Here is an 8,383-nt window from a genome sequence, read left to right on the forward strand (position 1 = left end):
TTTCCTGGACGAGTTGCATGCCTCAAATCCTTGTGTTGTTGGTAGTCTTTGTCGAGTCTTCTGAACTTATTTTTAAACAAGTCATGTTTTGTAACGCATTCTTGTGGTTGATGTTTTAAAACAATATGTTATGTATTTTTAATCATTTTAATGGATGAACATCAAGTGTTTTTATCATATAGCATGTTGTGATTGTTGCTATGGTATTAAGAAGTCACACCAAACTAAACCCACGCTTCCGCAAAAGCCAGGGTGTGACAGCTTGGTATCAGAGCCTCGATCATAGCGAACTAGGATTCCTTCTCGAGTCTAGACTATGATCATTAGGGCTCTCACGAAAATGTTTTCAAACGTTTTTACATTTGCATACACTAAAAGTCCAGATCCAGGGCACAAACATTTTTACAAACAAAAAGGTCACAAATACACTTTTCAAAATTTTCGTATCAGTCTTAGAGACTGAGGGAGTTCAGTCTTAGAGACTGAGGGATTCAATCTTAGAGATTGGGATGTTTAGCCTTAGAGGCTGGGGAAAATTCGAGTCTTAGAGACTGGGAGGTTGGTCTTAGAGGCCAGGGAGTTAGTCTGAGAGACTAGGGAATTCAGTCTTAGAGATTGGGTGGGATAGTATGGGAAGACTAGGAGGCATACATGACTTCATTATTATTTGTTTACATGCTTATCTTATTTGTGTGCATATGTTGTGGATGTGTTACAGACACCATGGCATCATCCGGTAGCGGAGTATCCGATGCGAGTGACCCGAGGACTTTTACCTCTGACGACGAGATGGCTACCGATTCGGGAGTTTACACCTCAGACTACACGAGCACTGATGAAGATGACTTTCAGCCTTTTGCCCTACCGATCTTCGGAGATGATGTACCTTTAGCTGACGGCCCACCTGGAGAGGACCTACCGCTTGTTCCCATCCCTGCCCCTCTCCCCTTCGTTGCAGTTCCTTTTGAGGAACAACCTATCGACGCGTTACCCGATGGTGACATCGACCTGCCCATCGAGGGTCCCCCGGAGGGAGACCAGGATGGTGGGGCCCCGGTGGAGGACGGTGTTCCACCTGTTGATATCCCTGATGTTGATCCTATTGTTCCCATGGTCGAGCTTCCTGGTATGGAGGTTCAGTCCGATTCGTCCGCTTCTGATTCCTTTGAGTCGATAGCTTCTCATATCCCACCGTTGGGATTCGGTTACATTCCTCGCATGGACGCTGATGAGGTGATGGAGATGGAGCAGCCTGCTGAGGCTCCTGCTCATCCAGATGATCCGATTCCTGCCATGCTTGTTGATTATCAGCCCGCTCCAGTCACTTCCGAGCCCGTTCTTGTCGTTGACCCTGTTACTGCCTCTGATGCACCCGTTGTTGCACCACCAGCCGTTGAGATACCCGATCCCATGGCTATCTTTGATGACCTTGCACCATTCGCTACCCACATGGACCCGAGGTATGCCCACTCCAGCAATGGGTGGATTGAGGAGGATGACTACCCTCCGTACGTAGTCCCAGTCACTCCCCCTCCGCACCGATCGCTGTACCATTCGATGCTCCCTTGTTTCCTCCATCCACATCTGATACTCACCGTACTGACCTTCCTATCACTTTCCTTTAGGACATTCCTCCTCCCCAACCTGGGGAGGGATCGTCGAGCCAGCTTTTCGGGCACACCCCATTCATGCCAGAGGTTAGCCAGTTCTTACCGCAGGTCCCTTATTCAGATTTTGTTCCACCAGTGTCACTTTCTGCACCTTTCAAGACCCAGTTACCCCACACATTACACTTCCAGTTTCAGCCCCGATGGGTGAACCATCCCTATGGTCAGCACCCCATGTCATGCCTGTATCTGACCCTTATCATCCATTTTTTGACGGATTCTCTGTGGAGGACACGCTCACGTCGCTATAGTTACGGCGGGACGCCTTGAGGCAGTGTGTCCAGCGGTTGGAGAGAGCTCCACATCCTCACTGTCCCTGTCAGACCCAGTTTTCAGCATCGCACACTTCTTTTCCCTCATTTCAGGATTCAGACGTTCATTTCCTCCCTCTCGATCGACAGGTTGCTTTCGTGTTACGTTTTGCCTATGCACTTGAGGAGGATTTGGTGCAGTTGCGCCGATTGATTTTCTCTCATTTTCCACCTCCTCCTCCACTGTCAGCTTAGGGATATACTCGGGCAACAGAGATTTCAGACCGGCTACTCTTAGTGGGAAGACAGTGCTAGAGCCATGATTATGAAGACCTTTTTGAGACCACGATTTTGATTTTTGGTTTATTTGTTATTGTACTCAGACATATATTTTGGCACATGGTAAAATTGTGAAACTGTATCGGTGGTTTGTTTATGAAACATTAATCGCAAGTCCTTTAATTTCATGCATTGTTGATCATTTGTTATGGTTATGACATGAAATGTTATGTGGATGATGAATGTTACAATGTATACGTATAATTTTTATACTTACTACGACCTGACCAATATGGAACATCCTCTAAGAAATGCCTCCTCGACGTGACGCACGCATGCCGACTAACCAGGCAGAACTACAAGGAATCATCGCTGCCGCTATTGCGCAGTATGCTGCTTCTCAAGGAGAAACAAGCGGCAACATTCCGAACAGCAACAACAACCCTCCCAACGGTTGTACCTACAAGCAATTCCTGGATTGTAAACCCTTGAACTATGAAGGCACTGGGGGTGCTGTTGCTTTCGTTAGGTGGACGGAGAAGACGGATTCTGTCATAAGGATGAGCAAGTGTGCTCTCGAGCACCAAGTTAAGTACATCTCAGGGCTCTTTCTTGACGGTGCCCTATCTTGGTGGAACCTTCAAGTACAGACCTTGGGGGAAGCAGCGGCGTATGCTATGACATGGACTGAGCTGAAGGAGCTCATGAGGAAGAAATACTGTTCTCGGGCCGAGATACAGAAACTGGAGACTGAGTTCTGGCACCTCAAAATGGACGGCCCAAAGATTGCTGAATATGTGCAAAGGTTTCACGACTTGTCACGCGTTGTGCCGTATATGGTTGAGCCTGAGTTTAAACGCGTTGAGCGTTTCATCTGGGGATTGGCACCCCAAATCATGAGCATGGTAACAACGTCCAAACCCCCAACGATTACCGAAGCCATTGATCTCAGTGTGGCCCTTACAGAGGAAGCCATCAGATTGAACAAATTTTCAATCTCTGAACCGAAAAAGAAGGAAACACATGTTGAATCGTCGCCAAGTGAGAACAAGAGGAAGTTCTCAAATTTCAAAAAGGGCACCAGCAGTGTTAGCAAGAGGGAAGAAGGAAGTGCACCAGCCAGGGCCGGAACTGGTGCCGAAAACAGAGGAAGAGGATACATGGGCACTCTGCCCAAGTGTGGTACATGTCAGTTCCATCATCCCGGCCCGTGCCGACTCAGAAAGTGTGAATCTTGCGGGAAGACAGGCCATTCGAAGGAGACGTGTTGGGTTGGATCAGGCCAAGGTGGCCAAAGGGGTTACAACAACAACAACCGCGGTAATGGAAACAGACCGCAAGGAAATAATGGGGGAAACGGAAATCATGGAAATGCCCCGAATCAAGCTGGTAACCGGGGAACAAATGGAAATCGAGGCGGAAATGGAAATGGGAATGGCCGAGGGCCCGGATGCTTGCGGGGACGTTGGGCACTTCAAAAGGGAATGCCCAAAGCTAAATCAAGCTCAAGGCCGAGTTTTTAACATTGGTGCGAGGGAAGCGCGCCAAGATCCGAACGTTGTCACTGGTACGTTCCCTATAAATCAACGCTATGCGTCTGTTCTTTTTTATACTGGTGTCGATTATAGTTTCATATCATTAGACTTTAAGAACATGCTTGGGTTAACCGCTAGTAAGTTAGACGTTCCGTACTCTATTGAATTGGCGAATGGAAAACTAGTGGAAACGGGTGAAGTTATTAGGGGATGCATGATAGAACTGGGAGGACACGAATTTACGCTAGACCTACTGCCAGTCGAGTTGGGAAGCTTCGACGTGGTAATAGGGATGGATTGGCTGTCTAGCGACAAAGCCGAAGTGGTTTGTCACGAAAAGACCATCCGCATCCCAATGGCCGATGGAGAGACGATTGTAGTTCACGGAGAGAAGCGCGATACGCCATTGAGGATCATTAGCTGCTTGAAAGCTAGGAAGTGTTTGAAGAAAGGATGTGTTGCCTTTTTGGCACACATCGTGGATAAGGAAGCCGCTGAGCCAAAGATCGAAGACATCCCTGTCGTAAGGGGATATCCTGAAGTCTTTCCAGAAGACTTGCCAGGATTGCCGCCTCCAAGACAAGTCGAATTTCACATTGACTTAGTTCCAGGCGTCGCGCCTGTGGCTAAGGCACCCTATCGACTTGCACCTTCAGAGATGCAAGAGTTGTCGACACAACTCCAAGAGTTGTTAGATAAAGGATTCATCAGACCAAGCTTCTCGCCTTGGGGAGCTCCAGTTTTGTTCGTTAAGAAGAAGGATGGAAGCTTTCGCATGTGTATAGACTACCACGAGCTTAACAAGTTGACTGTCAAGAACAGATATCCTTTGCCAAGGATCGACGACCTGTTCGATCAACTACAAGGTTCGAGTTTTTACTCAAAGATCGATCTACGATCAGGTTATCACCAGTTGAGAATACAAGAGGAAAGTATTCCCAAAACTGCTTTTAGAACTCGATATGGACATTACGAGTTTCTGGTTATGCCGTTTGGGTTGACAAACGCTCCAGCAGTTTTCATGGACTTGATGAACAGAGTCTGCAAGCCGTACCTCGACAAGTTTGTAATCGTATTCATTGACGATATTTTGATCTACTCGAAGACGAAGGAAGAGCACGAGCAACACTTGAGAGCTATTCTAGAGCTGCTTAGAAGGAGAAGTTGTACGCTAAGTTCTCGAAGTGTGAGTTTTGGTTACGCGAAGTCCAGTTTCTTGGACATGTGGTTAATGGAAGTGGAATTCATGTGGATCCCACAAAGATCGAGGCGATCAAGAATTGGGAGTCACCGAAAACGCCAACCGAGATTCGGCAATTCTTAGGTTTGGCTGGGTATTATCGAAGGTTCATTGAGGATTTTTCCAAAATCGCTCAACCACTCACTGCACTTACTCAAAAGGACAAGAAGTTTAATTGGAGCGACAAACAAGAAGGAGCGTTTCAGTTGTTGAAGAACAAGCTTTGTGACGCATCGATTTTAGCTCTACCCGAAGCCACGGATGACTTCGTGGTATATTGTGATGCCTAGCGTCAAGGCTTAGGCTGCGTGTTGATGCAGCGACAGAAGGTCATAGCCTATGCTTCACGCCAACTGAAGGTACATGAGAAAAACCATACCACGCATGACTTGGAGTTAGGTGTCGTAGTGTTCGCATTGAAGATCTGGCGACACTATTTGTATGGAACAAGATATACAATCTTCACTGATCACAAGAGTTTACAGCACATCTCTGATCAAAAGGAGCTTAACATGAGACAGAGACGCTGGGTTGAGTTGTTAAACGACTACGACTGTGAAATCAAGTATCACCCAGGAAAGGCGAATGTAGTTGCTGACGCCTTGAGTCGAAAAGAAAGGACTAAGCCCATAAGGGTTAGGGCTTTAGAAATGATTGTCCAGACAAACCTCTCGTTGCGCATTCGTGCCGCGTAGAGAGAAGCTTTGAAAGAAAGCAATATTGAGGATGAGCATCTCCATGGAATGGAGAAACAGTTAGTGCCAAACAAGGAAGGAACCTTGCGTTTCATGAATCGAATTTGGGTTCCTCTGTTTGGAGGATTGAGGAAGGTTATATTCGATGAGGCTCACAAGTCACGATACTCGATTCATCCAGGAGCAGATAAAATGTACCAAGATCTTAAGGATTTCTATTGGTGGCCTAGGATGAAAGGCGATGTTGCAGTATATGTTGGCAGATGCTTAACATGCGCCAAGGTTAAAGCCGAGTACTAGAAGCCTTCAGGTCTCCTGCAACAACCTGTAATACCCCAATGGAAATGGGAACAGATTTCCATGGACTTCATAACGAAATTGCCAAAGACGCCAAAGGGCCATGATACAATTTGGGTAATTGTAGACCGACTGACAAAATCTGCGCACTTCCTGCCGATCAGGGAAAAGGACAACACAAGTAAACTTGCTGAAATATACATGAGGGAGATTGTTGCACGTCATGGAGTGCCTCTCTCAATTATCTCTGATAGAGATGGACGATTCGTATCAAGGATTTGGCAGTCCTTCCAAGAAGCATTTGGTTCTCAGCTGAACCTGAGTACAGCATTTCACCCACAAACGGACGGCCAGAGTGAACGAACGATTCAAACATTGGAAGATATGCTGAGAGCATGTGTAATGGACCTGGGTGGTAGCTGGGACAATCACTTACCCTTGGTCGAATTCTCGTACAACAACAGCTACCACACAAGCATTGGAGCAGCACCATTTGAAGCTCTTTACGGACGCAAGTGTCGATCACCACTATGTTGGGCTGATGCGGGTGATAGGCAGCTTGTTGGTCCCGAAATTGTCCAAGAGACGACAGACAAGATCGCGCAGATTCGAAAACGCATCGAGGCAGCTCGCGACAGACAAAAAGCCTATGCGGATCCAAAGAGGAAGCCCCGGGAATTCCAAGTTGGGGATATGGTTTTGTTAAAGGTTTCACCCTGGAAGGGTGTGGCACGCTTTGGAAAGCGTGGGAAGTTGAATCCGTGTTACATTGGTCCTTTTAGAATCCTGCAAAGGATTGGGCTTGTAGCCTACAAGTTGGACCTACCTGCTGAACTCAATGGTGTTCACGATACATTCCATGTATCAAATTTGAGGAAGAGTCCAACTCAAGAGACAGTTGTCATTCCTCCTGACGAGGTTCACATCGACGACACACTCCACTTTGTTGAGGAACCGGTTGAAGTTACAGATTGGAAGATTAATAAGACACGTCGGAGCAGTGTCAAGCTAGTCAAAGTTCGATGGAACGCACGACACGGCCCAGAATTCACGTGGGAACGTGAGGATCGTATGAAGGCCAAGTACCCACATTTATTCCCCAAGACCCCTGCAACTAGAAGTAGAACCTAAAATTTCGGACGAAATTTTCTTAACAGGGAGAGAATGTGACAACCCGTAAAATTACAGGTACTGTATGGATTAATTAACCCTAATTATGTGCTTAATGACTGTGCTTGATTACATCTGACGCCTTAAACTGCTTACTGATTTATGTCATATACATACATGTGCATTCTTTACATTCAGTCACTCCAATCATTTCATACAGGCTCTTAGTGACAAACCTGATGCACAAAACACAGTTAGCACAGTAAGCGGATAACTCAGACACATGCTGACAATGCCAGTACTTAGACAGATACTATTTTTTAGGCCAGTATGGGCCAGGGATAAAACACTACACCAATATGGAGTGTAGGGAGGTGAGGACCATAAGACTATGTCACTAGGTGATAGTTTGAGTGCCGAAAAGTGCCTAAAACGCAATTTAATTACAGAATTCCACATTTTTAATAACAATTCAGTTTTTAACACACTCATATTATACAGAGTATTGACTAAATGGTCCTGGACACTTTCCTAAGTGTTGGAATTAATTTCGTTACAAAAAGATGCACAAAAGACGCTTTACGGGACAATTAAACGCTTTAACGGAACGATGCGAAACCGAACAACCAGACATTACCCGGGACATGAAAATATTGTTAGAAATATTATTTTATCATTTTAAATAAATCATGGTCACAAAAATCCCCATGCACCATGTAAACATGACATACACCCACTATACTTGTAAATACCCTTAACCCTTTTATAATTACCTACTAATTAACAAAAAAATACACTTTACCCCCCCCCCCTATAACCGAAAATCTGCCCTAATCATTAAAGAATATTTTGTTTAAATCTTTTGTAAAGAAAATCTTGATTTCATTGGCCAAATTCTTGTCATAATTTCCCTATAAGCTAGTAATGCACATTTCCAAGATAATGATCATCATTACATCAAAGCTAGCACTTGATCCTCTCTCTCCTCCCTCTAAATTCGGCTCATACCCCCCCCCTCTCACCACAACTGATTTTCATCATCACCTTCCTTCACCATCTTCATCTCTTTCACTAACAAACCCCATTCCAAGCTCCAAGATTGATCCATAGAGGTGCAAGAGGAAGTGCTCTCAAGAAGCCTTGTTCAAGCTTTTCTCACCATCATTCCTTATCATCTCATCCTAAGATTACAACCCTAGCCTTGTGCTAGTAGTAAGTCCATTCATACTCTTGTCTCACTTCGATTCTTGTTCGATTGTTGAATGTTCATCACACACAAAAGCTTAAACAGCTTGCTGAGTTGGATTTC

The sequence above is a fragment of the Helianthus annuus genome, chromosome 14 (assembly GCF_002127325.2).
Source record: "Helianthus annuus cultivar XRQ/B chromosome 14, HanXRQr2.0-SUNRISE, whole genome shotgun sequence".
NCBI lineage: Eukaryota > Viridiplantae > Streptophyta > Magnoliopsida > Asterales > Asteraceae > Helianthus > Helianthus annuus.